Source organism: Pongo abelii, chromosome 18, assembly GCF_028885655.2.
Source record: "Pongo abelii isolate AG06213 chromosome 18, NHGRI_mPonAbe1-v2.0_pri, whole genome shotgun sequence".
Lineage (NCBI taxonomy): Eukaryota > Metazoa > Chordata > Mammalia > Primates > Hominidae > Pongo > Pongo abelii.
In genome coordinates, this window is record NC_072003.2 from 32,508,625 (window position 1) to 32,530,581 (window position 21,957).

General features: G+C 49.5%; 1 non-coding gene across 1 annotated transcript; it reads left to right on the forward strand.

Moving 5' to 3' along the window:
• The first annotated feature begins 21,625 nt into the window (after positions 1-21,625).
• On the forward strand, positions 21,626-21,719 carry TRNAI-UAU (transfer RNA isoleucine (anticodon UAU)). The gene is made up of 2 exons: positions 21,626-21,663; positions 21,684-21,719. It is a non-coding gene; the product is annotated as a tRNA-Ile (tRNA).
• Positions 21,720-21,957: the final 238 nt, after the last annotated feature.

Sequence of the window (21,957 nt, forward strand, 5' to 3'; positions counted from 1 at the left end):
CCCAGGCTTGTTTCAAACTCCTAGGCTCAAGTGAGCCTCCCACCTCGGTCTCCCAAAGTGCTAGAATTACAGGCATGAGCCACCGAGCCCAGCTGGCCACCGTATTTAAAATCTCACCCCCGGGTGGGCGCAATGGCTCACGCCTGTAATCCCAGCACTTTGGGAGGCTGAGGCAGGTGGATCACGAGGTCAGGAGATCGAGACCATCCTGGCTAACATGGTGAAACCCCGTCTCTACTTAAAATACAAAAAATTAGCCGGACATGGTGGCATGCGCCTGTAGTCCCAGCTACTCAGGAGGCTGAGGCAGAAGAATTGCTTGAACCCAGGAGGCGGAGGTTACAGTGAGCCAAGATCATGCCACTGCACTCCAGCCTGGGTGACAGAGCAAGACTCTGTCTCGAAAAAAAAAAAATCGCACCCCCTCCCTCTGGACTGTAACCCCCCTCCTTGCTTTCTCCCCATAGCACTTCTCGCCTTTGAATGCGCCATGTAATGGACTTCCTTATTTTGCTTCTGTCGCTCTCCCCACACTGGAATGCCAGCCCCATGGCCTCACAGCTGTGCTTGTGTGCTTGCACAGTGCCCCAGCACCCAGGAAGTGCTTGGTACACAGTAGGCATTGGATGACGTTTATTGACTGAGGACTTCTCTGGTTGAGACAAGGAAGAGGGTATCAGGCTGCAGAACTGGGGACAAAGGCAAGGAGGCCAAAGGGTGGAGGGCAGAGAGGGCAGTGATGAGGCCAGGGACGGGAGGCTGGGTGTGCCTGGGGCTGTTGTGAAGGCCTGCCCACCCCGCCTTGAGGTCATCAGAGGTCACCAGAGGTTTGCCTGCTTCTCCTGAGATAATAGCTCTGCCCTCCCCAGGCCCCAGTTCCTCTTTCCCCCTACAGGTTTTTTTTTTGAGATGGAGTCTTGCTCTGTCGTCCAGGCTGGAGTGCAGTGGCTCGATCTCAGCTCACTGCAACCTCCACCTCTGGGGTTCTCAAGCGTTCCTCCTGCCTCAGCCTTCTGAGTAGCTGGGATCATACGTGCCCACCACCACACCCGGCTAATTTCTGTATTTTTAGTAGAGACAGAGTTTCACCACATTGGTCAGGCTGGTCTCGAACTCCTGACCTAATGATACGCCCACCTCAGCCTCCCAAAGTGCTGAGATTACAGGCGTGCGCCACCATGCCCGGCTCCCTGCAGGTCTTTGAGGGGCCGTTCCTACACCAAGGTAGACAGGGGCTGGCAGAAGCCTGGAGGCAGGGAAACCACAGAAGGGGAGGGGTACCTGAGCTTGACTCTTGCCTGCATCGCCTGCCGTCTGGATGGCCTTGGGTCAGGCATTTAATCTGCCTCAGTTTCTTCATTTGCAAAATAGGAATAATAATAGTATTCTTCAAAGTTCCTGGGAAGGATAAGTCAGACAGGTGAGGGGCCCACAGTCAAAGCCTGATAAGGACTAGCTGGTGTTATAAGAGAGAGACACTGGTGCGGTGGCTCACGCCTGTACTCCCAGCATTTTGGGAGGCCGAGGTGGGCGGATCACCTGAGGTCAGGAGTTCGAGACCAGCCTGGCCAACATGGTGAAACCTCGTTTCTACTAAAAAAAAAATAAATAAAAAACAAACTAAAACTAGCTGGGTATTGTGACACGCGCCTGTAATCCCAGCTACTCAGAGACTGAGGCAGGAGAACTGCTTGAACCTGGGAGGTGGTGGGTGCAGTGAGCCAAGATCGCGCCACTGCATTCCAGCCTGGGCAACAGAGCAAGACTCTGTCTCAAAAAAAAAAAAAAAAAAAGCCAGGTGCAGTGGCATACGCCTGTGGGTCCCAGCTAACTCAGGAGGCTGAGGTAGGAGGATCACTTGAGCCTGCGAGTTTGAGGCTGCAGTGAGCCATGATTGTGCCACTGCACAATCTGAGCAACAGGCACAATCACAAGCCTGGGCAACAGATCGAGACCCTGTCCCACAAAAACTAATTAACTAATTAAATGCCTAAATCACCTCTGCACAAATCAGAATGGAGCTCAGCTCTTTCCCTTACTGCGAGTAGTTACTGAATAAAATCTGTTTTCACCACCGTAACTAATGTCTGGCTATGTTTTCCTTTGACACTTAATTACCCTTCTGATCCTCCAGGGCCACAGGACTGGGGCTTGCTTGGGGCCAGGGGCCCTTTCTTCCCATCCACAGCACTGTCAATGAAAAGGACTGACAAGTCACGCCACCCTTGTCCTCTGGGGAATTTCCGTCTAGTCAGAAAAGAGAAGTTTACATACTTATTTATTCACTGAAAAGCACCAGGCCGGGCACGGTGGCCCATGCCTGTAATCCCAGCGCCCAGCGCCTTGGGAGGCCAAGGTGGAAGGATCGCTTGAGCCCAGGAGGCAGAGGTTGCAGTGAGCCGAGATCGCAACATGCATTCCAGCCTGGGCGACAGAGCAAGACCTTGTCTCAAAAAAAAAAAAGAAAAGTGGTGTTTCCTAAGCTAATGCATGTTATAAGCACAGAAGTGGTTGTCATGAACAATAAGTCTTCTCTTTCCCCAACAAGTCATGGTCTCAGAAAGAGACCACTTCTAATGCTTTTAACTTTTTCTAGTCTCAATTCTACTGGTGGGTCCACCTTCCTAAAAAGTGTGCTAATTCCGTTATTCCTTTTTTTTCTATTACTACATGGAGATGCTATAATTTTATTTCTTCATGTATCCATTTTGCCTGGCATAATCATAGGTGAGTGTCTGACCCACTGGCCCTGCTCCAGCCCCATTCCACTTTGCAGGTCAGTTGAATCCCTCTCTTCAGGTCCTTTGTAACGAACTAAACTTGCTTTTGTAACTTTATTTACGTAGTTATGTATGGGTTTTATTATTGTTGTTGTTGTTTTGTTTCGAGACAGGGTCTCACTCTTTCGCCCAGCCTAGAGTGCAGTGGCCCGATCTCAGCTTACTGCAAACTTGGGCTCGAGTGATCCTCCCACCTCAGCCTCCGAGTAGCTGGAACTACAGGTGTGTGCCACTGCACCTGGTTACTTTTTTTTTTTTGAGACGGAGTCTCGCTCTGTTGCCCAGGCTGGAGTGCAGTGGCACTATCTCGGCTCACTGCAAGCTCTGCCTCCCAGGTTCACGCCATTCTCCTGCCTCAGCCTCCCGAGTAGCTGGGACTACAAGCACCCGCCACCATGCCCAGCTAATTTTTTGTATTTTTAGTAGAGACGGGGTTTCACCGTGTTCGCCAGGATGGTCTCGATCTCCTGACCTCGTGATCCACCCCGCCTCGGCCTCCCAAAGTGCTGGGATTACAGGCGTGAGCCACCACGCCGGGCATGCACCTGGTTACTTTTTATATTTATTGTAGAGACATTGTTTCGTTATGTTGCCCAGGCTGGGATCAAGTTCCTAGGCTCAATCCGCCCACCTTGGCCTCTCAAAGTGCTGGGATTATAGGCATGAGCCACCTTACCTGACCTATTTATCTATTTTTAAAGAGATGAGCACCCTCGAACTCCTGGGCCCAAGCAATCATACCTCAGCCTCCCGAGTAGCTGGGACTACAGGTGTGCACCATCATGCCCAGCTAATTTTTAAATTTTTTTGTAGAGACAGGGATTTCATTATGTTGCCCAGGCTGGTCTTGAACTCCTGGGCTCAAGCTATCCTCCTTGCCTCGGCCTCCAAATGTACTGAGATTACAGGCATGAGCCACAGCTTCTGGCCTAAATTCTTATCACTTTGTGACACGAAGATAGTGGCTTTCCTTTATCTCTCTTCTGCTCATTTCTGTTACCTGTACATTTACTTTTACGTTGTTAAATGTAGATAATATTGGCATTCTCTCTTTCACCTTGCTTAGAGCTGCATTGCCTAATGTAGAAGCCACTGGCCACAGGAGACTACTTTAACTTAATTAAACTTTAATGAGATTTAAAAACCTAGTTCCCTCAGTTGCAACTAGCTAGTTACATTTCAAGTGTGCTCTGAAACCACATGTGGCTAGTAGCTATCAAATCGAATAACACAGATAAAGGGTATTTCTATCACCTCAGATAGTCAAGATCAGTGCTGTCTGGTCCAGAGTTTGAGTCTAAAATGGAAAACTATTAATTTTCTTTGTTTTTAAGATTATGGGGCTGGATGTGGTGCTTCATGTCTATAATCCCAGCACTTTGAGAGGCCAAGGCAGGAGGATCACTTGAGGTCAGGAGTTCAAGACCAGCCAGGGCAACATAGCAAGGTGCCATCTGTACAGAAAAAAAGAAAAAAAGTAGCCATGCATGGTGGCACATGCCTGTACTTCCAGCTACTCAGGAGGCTGAGACGGGACAATCACTTGAGCCCAGAAGTTCAAGACTGCAGTGAGCTATGATGATGCCACTGCACTGCAGCCTGGGTGACAAAGGGAGACCATGTATCCAAAAAAAAAAAAAAAAAAATGCCGAGCGCAGTGGCTCACGTCTGTAATAACAGCATTTTGGGAGGCCGAGGCAGGTGGATCACTTGAGGTCAGGAGTTCGAGACCAGCCTGGCCAACATGGTGAAACCCCATCTCTACTAAAAATACAAAAATTAGCTGGGCATGGTGGCGTGTGCCTGTAATCCCAGCTACTAGGGGAGCTGAGGCAGGAGGATCGCTTGAAACCAGGAGGCGGAGGTTGCAGTGAGCCGAGATTGTACCACTGTACTCCAGCCTGGGCAACAGAGCAAGATGCCACCTCAAAAAAAAAAAAAAAAAAAAGCATTATATAACTATTGTTCAGTTATATTACATAAATATATATTTATATATATATAAAATTTTGGCGATATTTACTACAATACATCTCTTTTAATTTTACCTAGAATTTCTAATTGCTTTGCTAATTCCTTGCTCCAGTGTGACTTACCTTCTCCCCTCCCACTCCCTGTTGCTTCACTGCTACATCTTGGGACCAGTGGTTATTTCTCTCTTGGGTGGGATCTCCTATTTCCTGTAGTCTGCACCCTTCCCTTTTGTGATTTACCCCCTTAATTTTGCAGAAGCACATTTTCAAGTCACATCCAAAGAAAGCTCCCTAATAAAAAGGTGAACTTTACTTTTTTTTTTTTTTTTGTCTCACTCTGTCACCTAGGCTGGGGTGCAGTGGGGCAATATCGGCTCACTGCAAACTCTGCCTCCCGGGTTCAAGCGAGCCTCCTGCCTCAGCCTCCCTAGTAGCTAGGATTACAGGCACACGCCACCATGCCCAGGTAATTTTTGTATTTTTAATAGAGACGGTGTTTTGCCATGTTGGCCAGGCTGGTCTCGAACTACTGACATCAGGTGATCGTCGCCCCTCAGCCTCCCAAAATGCTGGGATTACAGGCGTGAGCCACCGTGCCCAAAGTAATCTTGCACCTAAATAGGTCTTTAGTTTATTCTCACACTTGATAATGAAAGTCTAGCCCTCAAGTTGGAAAGCTCTACTCTAGTACCAAAAGCCCCAGTCAGCCTTTTATTGGCTCACTCTGAAATATGATGGGACTTGAAAGAAATACCAACTTTTTTTTTTTTTTTTTTTGAGACAGGGTTTTACTCTGTCACCCAGGCTGGAATACAGTGATGAGACCACAGCTCACTGCAGCCTCAACTCAACTTCCTGGGCTCAAGTAATCCTCCCAGCAAAACTGGGAGGTGCACACCACTACGCCTGGCTAATTTTTGTGGAGATGGAGGTCTACCTGTATTGCCCAGGGTGGTCTGGAACTCCTGAGCGCGAGAGATTCCACCCACCTCGGCCTCCCAAACTGCTGGGATTACAGGCATGAGCCATCACGCCTGGAAGAAATATCAACAACATTCAAAGAAACCCTGCAACATGAAAGGAAAGCACCAAGATAAACCAACCCCATCATCCATTCTGCCTCCTTCTTTCCTAAAAGTACCCCAATTTGTTCAGGTGCCCACCCCCATACACATCCTGGGCACTGACCCCTTCCTTCTTCAGCTCCAGCAAAGTCTAACCAACCTAAAGTAACCACTCCCCTTCTGCCCACGATTGCATTAGGAAAGGGTACATGCCCCAGTTCTAGCCACTAAGATAAAAGGAAGGTAGGCGCCGGGCGCGGTGGCTCACGCCTGTAATCCCAGCACTTTGGGAGGCCGAGACGGGCGGATCACAAGGTCAGGAGATCGAGACCATCCTGGCTAACACGTGAAACCCCCTCTCTACTAAAAATACAGAAAATTAGCCGGGCGCGGTGGCGGGCGCCTGTAGTCCCAGCTACTCGGGAGGCTGAGGCAGGAGAATGGCGTGAATCCGGGAGGCGGAGCTTGCAGTGACCCGAGATGGTGCCACTGCACTCCAGCCTGGGCGATAGAGCGAGACTCCGTCTCAAAAAAGAAAAAAGGAAGGTAGGCTTCTAAGAAAGACTTCTTCCTTTTAATTAAAAGAGAACCCGGGGGCAGTGACTTCTGCCTCCCACAAGCCATGATTATGGATACATCCTATAACTCTGACAGGAACTGGCCCCAGGACGGAAACATTGCAGGATTGCAGAGGAGGAGGGGGAGGAAGAGCATGGGATCCCAAGGCATCGCAAATGCCTGATCAACGGGCCCTGAATCCCAGCTACCCCCTTCTGTGAGCTTCCTATAAGTCGGATGTTTAGTTATTTGTAGCCAAATGCATCCTAAGTACATTTTTAAAAAATTTTTAAAAAGAAAAAGGAAAGAAAAGTAATCCTGGAGGAAACAGAATTTATGTAAAGAAAGAGGCTGGGTGCAGTCGCTCACGCCTGTAATCCCAGCACTTTGGGAGGCAGAGGCAGGTGGATCATGAGGTCAGGAGATCGAGTCCATTCTGGCTAAACATGGTGAAACCCCGTCTCTACTAAAAATACAAAAAAATTAGCCAGGCGTGATGGCGGGCGTCTGTAGTCCCAGCTACCAGGAGGCTGAGGCAGGAGAATGGCATGAATCCAGGAGGCGGAGCTTGCAGTGAGCCGAGTTCGCGCCATTGCACTCCAGCCTGGGCGACAGAGCAAGACTCCGTCTTAAAAAAAAAAAAAAAAGAAAAGAAAAGAAAAGAAAAAAAAAAGGAAAAAGAAAAAATCTGGTATTCTTAAAGACATTTGAGAAAATGCTGCTTCAGGCCAGGCACGAGGCTCACCCCTGTAATCCCAGCACTTTGGGAGGCCAAAGCAGGAGGATCGCTTGCGACCAGGAGTTTGAGACCAGCCCTGGCAACATAGTGAGATCCTGTCTCTACAAAAAATTAAAAAATTAGCTGGGCGGGGCTGGGCACAGTAGTTCATGCCTGTAATCCCAGCACTTTGAGAGGCCAAGGCGAGTGGATCACCTGAGGTCAAGACCAGCCTGGCCAACATGGTGAAACCTCATCTCTACTAAAAATACAAAAATTATCCAGGTGTGGTGGCGGGTGCCTGTAATCCCAGCTACTCGAGACTGAGGCAGGAGAATCGCTTAAACCCAGGAGGCAGAGGTTGCAGTGAGCCAAGATTGCGCCACTGCACTCCAGTCTGGGCGACAGAGTGAGACTCCCATCTCAAAAAAAAAAAAAAAAATGAGCTGGGCGGGAGCCAGCTGGGCCCCAGCGAGTGCACGTTAGACCAAGGCTCCAAGCTCTTCTTCTGGCGCCTCTGACCCGGGGGCTGCGTTTCCCCACCCCCACCGAAGCACCTAATAAATGAAGGTGATGCTTCCAAAAAAAAAAAAATTAGCTGGGCAGGGCGTGGTAGCAAGTGCCTGTAATTTCAGCTGCTCTGGAGGCTGAGGTGAGAGGATCACTTGAGCCTGGGTATTTGAGGCTGCAGTGAGCTGTGCTCATGCCACTGCACTCTGGCCTAGGTGACAGAGCAAGACCCCATATTTAAAAAAAAACAAAAAAAAAAAAAAAAAAGATGGGCCAGGCATGGTGGCTCACACCTGTAATCCCAGCACTTTGGGAGGCAGAGGCAGGTGGATCACGAGGTCAGGAGATCGAGTCCATTCTGGCTAACATGGTGAAACCCCGTCTCTACTAAAAATACAAAAAAATTAGCCAGGCGTGGTGGCGGGCACCTGTAGTTCCAGCTACTCAGGAGGCTGAGGCAGGAGAATGGCATGAACCCAGGAGGTGGAGCTTGCAGTGAGCCGAGATCGCGCCACTGCACTCCAGCCTGGGCGACAGGGCAAGACTCTTTCTCAAAAAAAAAAAAAAAAAAAAAAAAAAAGATATTACTGGCCAGGTGCAGTGGCTCACACCTGTAATCCCAGCATTTTGGAGGCCGAAGTGGGCTGATCACCTGGGGTCAGGGGATCGAGACCAGCTTGGCCAACATGATGAATCCCCGTCTCTACTAAAAATACAAAAATTAGCTGGGCACAGTGGCAGGTGCCTATAATCCCAGCTACTCAGGAGGCTGAGGCAGGAGAATCATTTGAGCCCGGGAGGTGGACGTTGCAGTTAAACCGAGATCCACCACTGCACTCCAGCTGGGCGACAGAGCAAGACTCCATCTCAAAGAAAAAAAAATTGCTACACTATGTTACAATAAAAACAGGGTGCTATAAAAAAGAAATAGAGGCCCGGCACAGTGGCTCACGCCTGTAATCCCAGCACTTTGGGAGGCTGAGGCAGGTGGATCACCTAAGGACAGGAGTTTGAGACCAGCCTGACCAACAAGGTGAAACCCAGTCTCTACTAAAAATACAAAAAAAAATTTAGCCGGGTGTGGTGGCAGGCACCTGTAGTCCCAGCTATTCTGGGGGCTGAGGCAGGAGGATTGCTTGAACCCAGGAGGAGGAGGCTGCAGTGAGCCAAGATCACACCACTGCACTCCAGCCTGGGCGATAGAGTGAGACTCCATCTCAAATAAATAAATAAATAGAGCAAAGACTGAATTCTTAGAAATTAAAGCTATGATACTGAATTACTAAAAGCATTAGAATAAAGAAGCTGGGCACAGTAGCTCACTCCAGTAATTCCTGCAGTTTGGGAGGCCAAGGAGAATGGCTTGAGGCCAGAAGTTCAAGACCAGCCTGGGTAATATAGCAAGGCCTCATCTGTACAAACACAAACAGGAAGTGTTGTAATAAAAAGTTAATAAATTATCCCAGAAAACTTCCAGGTGTGGTGGATCACGCCTGTAATCCCAGCACTTTGGGAGACCAAGGCAGGCGGATCACCTGAGGTCAGGAGTTCAAGATCAGCCTGGCCAACATAGCAAAACCCCATCTACTAAAAATACAAAAATTAGCCAGGTGTGGTGGCAGGCATCTGTAATCCCAGCTACTTGGGAGGCTGAGGCAGGAAAATCGCTTGAACCCGGGAGGCGCAGGTTGCCATGAGCCAAGATTGCGCCACTGCACCCCACCCTGGGTGACAGAGTAAGACTCTGTCTCAAGAATAAAAAATTTAAAAAATAAATAAAGCTGGGCGCGGTGGCTCATGCCTGTAATCCCAGCACTTTGGGAGGCCAAGGCAGGTGGATCACGAGGTCAGGAGTTCGAGACAGGAAGCTGAGGCAGGAGAATAGCTTGAACCCAGGAGGCAGAGGTTGCAGTGAGCCGAGATCGCTCCACTGCACTCCAGCCTGGGACAGAGTGAGACTCCGTCTCAAAAATTAATTAATTAATTAATTGTCCCAGAAAATAGAACTCCCAGAAAGTGTAGGGGTGGAGAAGAAAATATGAGAGAAAATATATGAGACTGCCACTCTAACATAGAGATCCAATAGAGATCCAATAAGTGACAGCTTAAAGAAGAGACGTGTGGGCTGGGCACGGTGGCTCACACCTGTAATCCCAGCAATTTGGGAGGCCAAGGTGGGTGGATCATGAGGTCAGAAGTGCGAGACCATCCTGGCCAACCCCGTCTCTACCAAAAATACAAAAATTAGCCAGGCGTGGTGGCACGTGCCTGTAATCCCAGCTACTCGGGAGGCTGAGGCAGGAGAATCGCTTGAACCCAGGAGGCAGAGGTTGCAGTGAGCCGAGATCGTGCCACAGCACTCCAGCCTGGGACAGAGTGAGACTCTGTCTCAAAAAAAAAAAGAAGAGACATGTCTGCAAAAAACAAATAAATAAATAAACAAAAGAAGAGACATGTTCAAGTGAAATGGTGGTAGTTAGGGAGGCAGCTCTGCTTCTCTCATTGTTCAGGGACCAAGGGCCCTTCCTCATCACTGTTCTGCCATCGGTAGGGCACCGTTTGTCACCCGCACGTTTGAATCTGTTGTGGGGATCTCCAGCTAGCAGGAAGGGAGAGTATGAACCTGGCCTACTTCCTAAGGCCAAAGACTGGAAGTCACATACATCACCTCCTCACGTTCTGTTGGTGGAAACTTAGTCACATGACCATGCCTACTGCAAGGGAGGCTGGGACATGGCAGTTCCGCCATGTTCTTGGGGAAGAAGGGCTCATTGGATTTTGGATAATGAGTAGTCTTTGCCACAGAGACACAGCGGGGCAATCCAAGAGGCCCAAAAGCTAACCAATAGGAGTGCCAGGAAGAGAGAACCCAAGAAATGGAAGAAGGAGAATGATCAGAGATCATTCTCACTCTGATGAGAAACATGCGTCTTCAGGCTGAAAAGCCCACCTAGTGCCTGCCTGATGAAAGAAAACCCATGCCGGGCACACTGGAACCCCAAAAGTGTCATGTATGACTTAGCTATTTCCTAAGGAACAGGAAGCAGCTGGTGATTAGGTTAACATAAATGAAAGAAAGAAAAAAATCCCAAGGTAAGAAAAAATTAATAGAATGAACACCTCATTAGGCTCTGAACTTCCTGGGGCTGGCCCTGAAAGGGAAAATTTACATAAGTTCCTCCTTTTTGACTATAAGAACTAGTTCCTCAGAGAAGGTCAATATTTCGTGACACTCACTTCTAAAATTAATTTTCATATAAGAACATATCTCATGCCAGTTGACGTCATGGATATAATGGCTGATGGGCAACACACCACTCCTGAGTAAAGGCTTGGGCACTGGAGTCAGACCAACCTGAAGGCAGCCACCACTCACTGTGTGCCCTTGGGAACATTTCTGAGTCTCAGTTTTCCTCACCTTTAAAATGGGCATAGTAAAAGAAAAAGAAGAGCCAGGCATGGTGGCACAGTAGTAGTCCGGTAATCCCAGCTTAATAGCCAAGGAGGCCGAGGCAGGAGGAGTTTTGAGGCCATCCTGGGGACCATAGGGAGACCCTGTCTCTCCAGATTTAAAAAATATATTAAAAAGTAAAGGAAAATGGGCATAGAGTATTTATCTCACAACATTATTAATTTGTTCTTTAATTCCGCAAATATTTGTTGAACACCAACCATGTGTCCTGCATAGGATTGTGACAATTAATGAAATCAAGGGCCAGTCACCTATCCTCTTGGAGGTAGCCTTATCCGGAGTGAGACAGACTCTACATATGTAAGAAGCAGGCATCATGGAGAAACATCAGGCAGGAAAGTGGGGAAGGAAGTGCTCCTTTCTACAGGCTGATGTCTCTGAGAAGGGGACATCTGAGGGGAGACTTGAGGGAAGAGAGGGAGCAGCCATGCGATGTTCATGGGGAATCCCACGGACAAACAAAGCCAGTTCAAAGGCCCTAAACTGGATCCTGCTTGGCGTGTTCTGGGAAGCCCAAGGAGGCCAGTATGGCTGGAGCAGAGTGCATGAAAAGCAAAGTCAAGAGGAAAGGGGGCCATAGGGCATGGCTTTAGGTCATTATTAGCACTTTCACTCTGAGTCAGTGTGGAGAGTTTAGAGAGCTTCAACTTTATTTTGTTCTGTTTTCTAGAGACAGAGTTTTACTCTGTGGCCCAGACTGGAGTACGCTGGTGCAATTATGGCTCACTGTGGCCTCCAACTTCTGGGCTCAAGCGACCCTCCCACCTTAGCCTCCTAAGTGGCTGGGACCACAGGTGTGTGCCATCATGCCTAGCTTTTTTTTTTTTTTTTTTGATACAGAGTCTCGCTCTGTCACCAGGCTGGAGGGTAGTGGCACGATCTTGGCACACTGCAACCTCCGCCTCCCTGGTTCAAGCAATTCTCCTGCCTCAGCCTCCCGAGTAGCTGAGACTACAGGCACCTGCCACCACACCCAGCTAATTTTTGTATTTTTAGTAGAGACGGGGTTTCACCATGTTGGCCAGGATTGTCTTGATCTCTTGACCTCGTGATCTGCCTGCCTCAGCCTCCCAAAGTGCTGGGATTACAGGCGTAAGCCACCGCGCCCTGCCGCTAATTTTTGTATTTTTTGTAGAGACAGGGTCTTGCTATGTTGCCCAGGTTGGTCTCAAACTCCTGGGCTCAAGTGATCACCAGGGTTTCTTGACAGATTGGATTTGGGGATGTGTGAGAGAGGATTGAGGACAACACCAAGGTTTTCGGCCACACCAACTGTAAGAATAGAATTGTTGTATTCTGATATGGGAAGGCTGCAGGAGGAGCAAGTATGGGGGAGAAGATAAAGAGTTCGTTTTGGGCCCGGGCGCGGTGGCTCACACCTGTAATCCCACCACTTTGGGAGGCAGAGGCGGGCAGATCGCTTGAGCTCAGGAGTTTGAGACCAGCCTGGCCAACATGGTGAAACCCTGTCTGTACTAAAAATACAAAAAGTTTGCCGGGTGTAGTGGCACGTGCCTGTAATCCCAGCTACTCGGGAGGCTGAGGCAGGAGAATCACTTGAACCTGGGAGGCGGAGGTTGCAGTGAGCCAAGATCAGGCCACTGCACCCCAGACTGGGCAATAGAGCAAGATTCTGTCTCAAAAAAAAAAGTTCATGTTGGGACATCTTAAGTTTGTGTTGCCTGTCAGACACCCAAGGGGAAGTTTCAAGTGGGCAGTTCTGAAGCTCACAGAAGAGGTCTGCAGTGAAGATGAAAACTTGGGGGACATCAACATTTGGATGATATTTAAAGCCAGGGGTCTGTGTGAGCTGAACTCAAGAGTGAGTGTCACCAGGCACCATGGCTCATGGCTGTAACCCTAACACTTTTGGAGGCCAAGGTGGGAGGATCACTTGAGCCCAGGAGTTTGAGACCAGCCTAGGCAACACGGTGAGACCCTATCTCTACTTAAAATTTTAAAAATTAGCCAGGCAGGGGGGCACGTGCCTGTGGTCCCAGCTACTTGGGAGGCTGAAGTGGGAGGATTGCTCTAGCCCAGGAGTTTGAGTTTGGAGTGAGATAGGATTACACCACTGCAGTTCAACCTGGGCGACAGAACAAGATTCTATCTCAAAATTAAAAAAAAAAAAAAAAAAAAAAAGAGTGGCCAGGCACTGTGGCTCACGCCTGTAATCCCAGCACTTTGGGAGGTTGAGGTGGGCGGATCACGAGGTCAGGAGATCAAGACCATCCTGGCTAACACAGTGAAACCCCGTCTGTACTAAAAATACAAAAAATTAGCCAGGCGTGGTGGCGAGCACCTGTAGTCCCAGCTACTCAGGAGGCTGAGGCAGGAGAATTGCGTGAACCCGGGAGGTAGAGCTTGCAGTGAGCCAAGATTACGCCACTGCACTCCAGCCTGGGCGACAGAGCGACACTCCGTCTCAAAAAAAAAACAACAAAAAACGAGTGAGTGTCAATTAGGAGAAGAGGACCAACACAGACATAAGAAGTGGGTGCCACTTTACTTACAGAGAGGGCGGTGACAGCTCAGATTCTGTGTCTTGCCCAAGGTCACACAGCTGGTAAGGGGTAGGATCAGAATTCACAACGAGGTGCTAGTTGACATCTTTTTGCACTCTGTTAGAGTAATCCATACAGACTTCTGTTGATCTAAGTCGACCCGTGGCTATAACTGGAAATAGTTAAGGAGTGTTCACTCAGCCCTCGAGCCTTGAGAGAGAGTCTCACCCTGTCACCAAGGCTGGAGTGCAGTGGTACCATCTCGGCTCACTGCAACCTCCGTCTCCCGGGTTCAAGCGATTCTCCTGCCTCAGCCTCCTGAGTAGCTGGGACTACAGGTGCCTGCCACCATGCCCAGGTAATTTTTGTATTTTTAGTAGACATGGGTTTCACCACATTGGCCATGCTGGTCTCGAACTCCTAACCTCAAGTGATCTGCCCGCCTCGTCCTCCCAAAGTGCTGGGATTATAGATGTGAGCCACTGTACCCAGCCAGCAGCTGGGCTTTTGAGAAGATTTGGAGAATCAAGAGTCCATAATTCTTGATTCTCAGTGTGGGCCTGGAGGTTGCATGGGTTTGCAATACATTGAGTCTGGGCAGATGTGTGTGCCTAGCAAAGCCAGAGGTGGTAGCAGCCATCACAGGTTTCCAAAGCTGGGGCCCTGGCCACCTAAGTATCGGCCAGTACAGACATAATCTTAGATCTGCCCCAGCCCTTGAACAACTGATGGGGCACTCAGCATCACACCTCAATCGGCCTCCCTCCATTGGAGGACTGACTCCATTCCTCAATGTCAAGATAGGTGTCACAGACTGTCCCTGTCCCAGCTCTAAATTAAAGGTAATGATGCTGCCCTCTCCAGGACAGTTATAAAGTTAAACAAGAAAATAGTGAAATTACCCAGCTTACGACAAAGCTTGGCACAGAGTTTACTGTTTTTCTTTTCCTGTCTCAGCCTTTAAGAACTCAGCAAAGGCCGGGCGCGGTGGCTCATGCCTGTAATCCCAGCACTTTGGGAGGCCAAGGTGGGCGGATCACCTGAGGTCAGGAGTTCGAGACCAGTCTTGCCAACTTGGCAAAACCCTGTCTCTACTAAAAATACAAAAATTAGCTGGACGTGGTGGCAGGCACCTGTAATCCCAGCTACTCGGGAGGCTGAGGCAGGAGAATCGTTTGAATCCGGGAGGCGGAGGTTGCAGCGAGCCAAGATCATGCCACTGTACTCTCCAGCCTGGGTGACAGAGCGAGACTCAGTTAAAAAAAAAAAAAAGGAAAGAAAGAGGAAAGGAAGAGAGAGAGAGAAAGAGAAAAAAGGAAAAGGAAAGGAAAAGGAAAGAAGAAAAGAAAAGAAAAAAGAAAGGAACAGAACAGAACTAAGCAAAGATCCCTCAGAAGAGACCTCCAGGGGTCCCCCCACCCTCGTATCTGTTCAGTTCCGTTTCTGTTCAGTTGGATGTGTCCCACCTAGGAAGTGGTTTCAGACAGGGTTCCTCAGAGCCCTGGGGTTCAGAGGTGATGTTTTGGTGTTTGTGGCTCTGGGCTAGTCATCATCTACCCTCACTCCCAGACCTATTCTCAGCCCTACCCTCTGCCCTGGAGGCTCCCCCACCTTCTGTTTTTTGTTTTGTTTTGTTTTGTTTTGTTTTGAGATGGAGTCACGCTCTGTCGCCCAGGCTGGAGAGCAGTGGCGGGATCTTGGCTCACTGCAACCTCCGCCTCCCCGGTTCAAGCAATTCTTCTGTCTCAGCCTCTCAAATAGCTGGGATTACAGGTGCCCTCCACCACGCCCAACTAATTTTTTGTATTTTTAAATAGAGACAGGGTTTTGCCATGTTGGCCAGGCTGGTATCCAACTCCCGCCTGGGCCTCCCAAAGTGCTGGGATTACAGGGGTGAGCCACCGCACCCGGCCTGGATTTCACTTGAGTTTAGCTAAAGGGAGGACCGGCTGGAGCTCCAAGGGGGAGGACAGTCAGGACATTTCTATTCTGCTCCCTTCCTGCTGTGCCTCACGTCTCTGGCAGTGGCTTCATCTCCCCACCCACATCTGCAGCACCTGTCAGGTGGCCCCTTCTTCTACATCTCCAGGTTTTAATGAGTTTCGGTAACACAGTTTCTGCCTGTTACCCCATCAACCCTAGAAGCAGTAACAGGCTCCAATAGTTGCTAGTCTCTTAGGGCTTCAGCGTTCCTTGTAGCCTCCTTTAACCATACCCATTTCTCCATAAGGAGTCCCTATATTGAAGCCTCTAGAACTGCGTGTTCCAATAGATAACCACTAGCCACATGTGGATACTTAAATTAGAGCCAGATGTGGTAGCTTACATCTGTAATCCCAGCTACTCAGGAGCTGAGGCAGGAGGATTTCCTTTTTTTTTGAGACAGTCTCGCTTTGTTGCCAGGATAGAGTGCAATGAAGCAATCTCGGCCCACTGCAACCTCTGACTCCCTGGTTCAAGCGATTTTCCTGCCTCAGCCTCCCGAGTAGCTGAGATTACAGGCACATACCACCATGCCCAGCTAATTTTGGTATTTTTAGTACAGACAGGGTTTCACCATGTTGGCCAGGATGGTCTCAATCTCCTGACCTCGTGATCCGCCCGCCTCGGCCTCCCAAAGTGCTGGGATTACAGGCCTGAGCCACTGCGCTTAGCCTCTTTTTTTTTTTTTTTTTTTTTTTTTGAGATGGAGTCTCGCTCTTTCGCTAGGCTGGAGTGCAGTGGCGTGATCTTGGCTCACCGCAACCTCCAACTCCCCTGGTTCAAGCGATTCTCCTGCCTCAGCCTCCTGAGTAGCTGGGATTACAGGCACGCACCATCATGCCCAGCTAATTTTTGTATTTTTAGTAGAGACAGGGTTTCCTTTTTTTTCAGACGGAGTTTTGCTCTTGTCGCCCAGGCTGGAGTGCACAATCTCGGCTCACCGCAGCCTCTGCCTCCCAGGTTCAAGCGATTCTCCTGCCTCAGCCTCCCAAGTAGCTGGGACTACAGGTGTGTGCCACCATGCCCGGCTAATTTTTGTATTTTTAGTAGAGACGGGGTTTCACCATCTCGACCAGGCTGGTCTCCAACTCCTGACCTCATGATCCACCCGCCTCAGCCTCCCAAAGTGCTGGGATTACAGGCGTGAGCCACTGCACCCGGCGAGACAGGGTTTCACTATGTTGGCCAGGATGGTCTCGATCTTCTGTCCTCGTGATTTGCCCCCCCTGGCCTCCCAAAGTGCTGGGATTACAGGTGTGAGCCACCATGCCCGGCCTTTTTTCTTTTTTTTTTTTTAAGAGTAAGAGTAGACTTTATTTTATTTATTTATTTATTTATTATTTTTTTTTGAGATGGAGTCTCACTCTGTTGCCCAGGGTGGAGTGCAGTGGCACAATCTTGGCTCAAGGCAACCTTTGCCTCCTATGTTCAAGCAATTCTCCTGCCTCAGCCTCCCAAGTAGCTGGGACTACAAGTGCATGCCACCACACCCAGCTAATTTTTTATTTTCAGTAGAGACGGGGTTTCATCATGTTGGCCAGGCTGATCTCGAACTCCTGACCTCAGGTGATCCGCCCACCTTGGCCTCCCAAAGTGCTGGGATTACAGGTGTGAGCCACCGCGCCCAGCCTTATTTATTTATTTTTGAGACGGGGTCTCACTCTGTTGCCCAGGCTGGAGAATAGTGGTGCAATCTTGGCTCACTGCAACCTCCACCTCCTAGGTTCAAGCAATTCTCCTGCCTCAGCCTCCTGAGTAGCTGGGATTACAGGCACCTGCCACCACATCTGGCTAATTTTTTGTATTTTTAGTAGAGATGGGGTTTTACCATGTTGGCCAGGCTGGTCTTGATCTCCTGACCTTGTGATCCACCCGCCTCAGCCTACCAAAGTTCTGGGATTACAAGCATGAGCCACCGTGCCTGGCCTCTTTTTTTTTTTTCTCTCGAGACAGAGTCTTGCTCTGTCTTGCAGGCTGGAGTGCAGTGGTATGATCTCGGCTCACTGCAAGCTCTGCCTCCCGGGTTCAAGCCATTCTCCTGCCTCAGCCTCCCGCGTAGCTGGGATTACAGGCGCCCACCACCATGCCTGGCTAATTTTTTGTATTTTTTAGTAGAGACGGGGTTTCACCATGTTAGCCAGGATGGTCTTGATCTCCTGACCTCGTGATCTGCCCGCTTTGGCCTCCCAAAGTGTTGGGATTACAGGCGTGAGCCACCGCACCCGGTCTTTTTTTTTTTTAAGAGTAAGAGTAGACTTTGCCAGGTGCAGTGGCTCACGCCTGTAATCCCAGCACTTTGGGAGGCCAAGGCGGGTGGAGCATTTGAGGTCAGGAGTTCGAGACCAGCCTGGCCAACATGGTGAAAACCCATCTCTACTAAAAATACAAAAATTAGACGGGCGTGGTGGTACACGCCTGTAATCCCTGCTACTCGGGAGGCTGAGGCAGGAGAATTGCTTGAACCCAGGAGGCGGAGGTTGCAGTGAGCTGAGATCGCACCACTGCACTCCAGCCTGGGTGACAGAGACTCCATTTCAAGAAAAAAAAAAGAATCCAGTCACAAACGATCATGTCTACTTATATAAAATGTCCAGAAAAAGACTGGTCACAGTGGTTCACAGCTATAATCCCAGCACTTTGGGAGACAGAGGTGGGTGGATCACCTGAGGTCAGGAGTTCAAAACCAGCCTGGTCAACATGGTGAAACCCTGTCTCTACTAAAAATACAAAAAATTAGCCGGCATGGTGGCAGGCACCTATAATCCCAGCTACTCGAGAGGCTGAGGCAGGAGAATTGCTTGAACCTGGGAGGTGGAAGTTGCAGTGAGCCGAGATCATGCCACTGCATTCCAGCCTGGGCAACAGAGTAAGACTCCATCTCAAAAAAAAGAAAAGAAAAGAAAAGAAAAGAAAAAGATGGTCTCACTCTGTTGCCCAGGCTGGAATGCAGTGGCGAAATCACGGTTCACTGTAGCCTCAACCTCCCGAGCTCAAGCAATCCTCCCACCTCAGCCTCCTGAGTAGCTGGGACCACAGGTGCACACCACCACACATGATTAATTTTTTTTTTTTTTAAATTTCTAGAGACAAGGTCTCACTATGTTGCCCAGGCTGGTCTTTAACTCCTGGGCTCAAGCAATCTGCCCACCTCGGCCTCCAAAAGTGCTGAGATTAGAGGTGTGAGCCACCATGCCCGGCCTAAAACTGAGAAAGTTTTTTTGTTTGTTTGTTTGTTTGTTTTTTTGAGACAGAATCTCGCACTGTTGCCCGGGCTGGAGTGCAGTGGCGCGATCTCAGCTCACTGCAAGCTCCGCCTCCTGGGTTCAAGTGATTCTCCTGCCTCAGCGTCCCGAGTAGCTGGGATTACAGGCACGCACCACCACGCCCGGCTAATTTTTTGTATTTTTAGTAGAGACGGGGTTTCACCATGTTAGCCAGGCTGGTCTCGATCTCCTGACCTCGTGATCCGCCCGCCTCAGCCTCTCAAAGTGCTAGTATTACAGGCATGAGCCACCATGCCCAACCAAAATAAATACTTTCAAAAAGGCGCTTGCTGAAAAGGAAAAAAAACACAAAAAACCTCAATACAACTGTTCCAAGAAGGTATTTATTTATTTACTTATTTTTAGAGACAAGGTCTTACCACATTGCCCAGGCTGAAGTAAAGTGGTGCAATCACCACTTCACTCCACCCTCGAACTCCTGGGCTCAACTGATTCTCCTGCTTCAGCCTCCAGAGCAGCTGGGACTACAGCGTGTGCCACTTTCTGAAATTTTTTGAATAGACAGGGGGTCTCACTACGTTGCCTAGGCTGGTCTCGAACTTCTGGACTCAAGTGATCCTCCTGCCTTGGCCTCCCAAAGTGCTGGGATTACAGGCATGAGCCACTGTGCCCAGCCTCCCAGTTGCTAAAATATTGAAATCCTTCTGTGCCTCTTGGTAATTAGCCAGTGGCCCAAGGAACTCCCCCAAACCCTCCCACCCTGGTTACCCTGGCCACTCCTTCAGGAAACCCCAGAAGGCCCCACATTCCAGCTACTAAAGGGTCTACACCTGCATGACAATCACATCACAAGGACTAGTATATACAAAACCTAGCCTAGTGCACATTTTTCATGTTTACTTAATGTTAGATGTTGTTATTATACCAAAGGCAACTTCAGGAACAATCAGACCAAAGCCTCAGAAGACAGACATTCCAGGGGACACAGGTAGGTGTCACATGTCCTGCCTCCTCGTGGATATCAGACTAGTTGGTGGCAGTAGGGTCACAGAAAGCCCATGGTTGTGATATTCAAAGCCAGGCTCCAACCCTGCCCTTCCTCACACCTGCTGCTAGTCCGCATTGCACACAAGTGCGTGAGCACAGAGAATGGTGCCCCCTGCTGACCTCCCTGAAGAACTTCAGTGAGATTTGTGGAAAATCAGAAGCTTCTCCTTGAACCTTCTCTGCAGCCAGGGATGCTGGGGCACCAGGCAGGGTTGGGCTGGGATGGGACACAGCATTGTGTACTCGAAAAGTCTAGGCTGGGCTTGATGGCTCACACCTGTAATCCCAGCACTTTGGGAGGCTGAGGTGGGCGGATCACTTGAGGTCAGGAGTTTGAGACCCACCTGGCCAACACAGCGAAACCCTGTCTCTACTAAAAATACAAAAATTAGGCCAGGCACGGTGACTCACACCTGTAATCCCAGCACTTTGGGAGGCCGAGGCAGGCGGATCACTTGAGGTCAGGAGTTCGAGACCAGCTTGGCCACCATGGCAAAACCCTGTCTCTACTAAAAATACAAAAATTAACCGGGCATGGTGGTGGGTGCCTATAATCCCAGCTACTCAGGAGGCTGAGGCAGGAGAATCACTTGAGCCTGGGAGGCTGAGGTTGCAGTGAGCCAAGATTGTGTCACTGCACTCCAGCCTGGGCAACAGAGCTACACTTTGTCTCAAAAAAAAAAAAAAAAAAATTAGCCGAGCATCCGAGCATGGTGATGGGCACCTGTGGTCCCAGCTATTCAGGAGGCTGAGGCTGGAGAATCACTTGAATCCGGGAGGCAGAGGTTGCAGTAAGCTGAGATCGAGCCATTGCACTCCAGCCTGAGCAACAGAGCAAGACTCCGTCTCAAAAAAAAAAAAGAAAGAAAGAAAAGTCTAAGACCAGGTGCGGGGGCTCATGCCTGTAATCCCAATGCTTTAGGAGGCTTGTTTGGGCCCAGGAGTTCAAGACCAGCCTGGGCAAAACAGGGAGACCCTGTCTCCAATTAAAAAAAAAAAAAAAAAAAAAAAAGGCCGGGCATGGTGGCTCACGCTTGTAATCCCAGCACTTTGGGAGGCCAAGACAGGCAGATCACGAGGTCAGGAGTTTGAGACCAGCCTGGCCAGTGTGGTGAAACTCCATCTCTACTAAAAATACAAAAATTAGCTGGGCATGGTGACACACGCCTGTAATCCCAGCTACTCGGAAGGCTGAGGCAGGAGAATCACTTGAACCTGGGAGGCAGAGGTTGCAGTGAGCCGAGATCGCGCCACTGCACTCCAGCCTGGGTGACAGAGCGAGACTCCGTCTCAAAAAAAAAGTCCAAGTGGGGTCTTCCAACCAGAAAGAAGTAACGCCGACCAGATATACCTACCTATCTTAAACAAGTAAAAACCCACCCAAAATCTTGGACTTCAGACACTGCACACCAGCAGCATGCGGCAGTGAGCACTGAGAAATGAGAAACCACAGAGATGAATCCTAGGACTGCCCAGTTTCCTGTCTGGAGAGAATTTCCAGGCAGTATCACAGGAAAGGGACTCACAGGGTCCAGCAGTCTCCCCGAGTGGAGGAGATAGAGTCCGGATTTCAGAGAGGCCAAGACAGATGGGATTTGCAAGGCAGAGTACTAAGGAATGCATGGAGAGCTCCAGCCATCTGCAGAGGGGCCACAGTCCAGCTAAGCACTGAGCGGCCCGTGTGGGAGTCCGCAGAATGACCACTGGAAAAGAGCAGGCAGGACAATCCCAGGGATCAGACTGGGCAAGGCTAGCATGGGGTTCACCAACCAGAGTGGAAAGACCATCACGTGCTCCAGTGGCGCAATCGGTTAGCGCTTGGTACTTATAAAGCAATATATGTCCGGGTGATGCCAAGGTTGTGAGTTTGACCCTCACCTGGAGCATGTTTTCTTCCCATTGCGATTTCAGACATTTCATGATAATGCATTTTTCCCTTCGCTTGGCCGGGCACGGTGGCTCACACCTGTAATCCCAACACTTTGGGAGGCCGAGGCGGGTGATCACAAGGTCAGGAGTTCGAGACCAGCCTGTCCAATGTGGCAAAACCCCGTCTCTACTGAAAATACAAAAAAAAAAAAAAAAAAATTAGCCAGGTGTGGTGGTACACACTTGTAGTCCCAG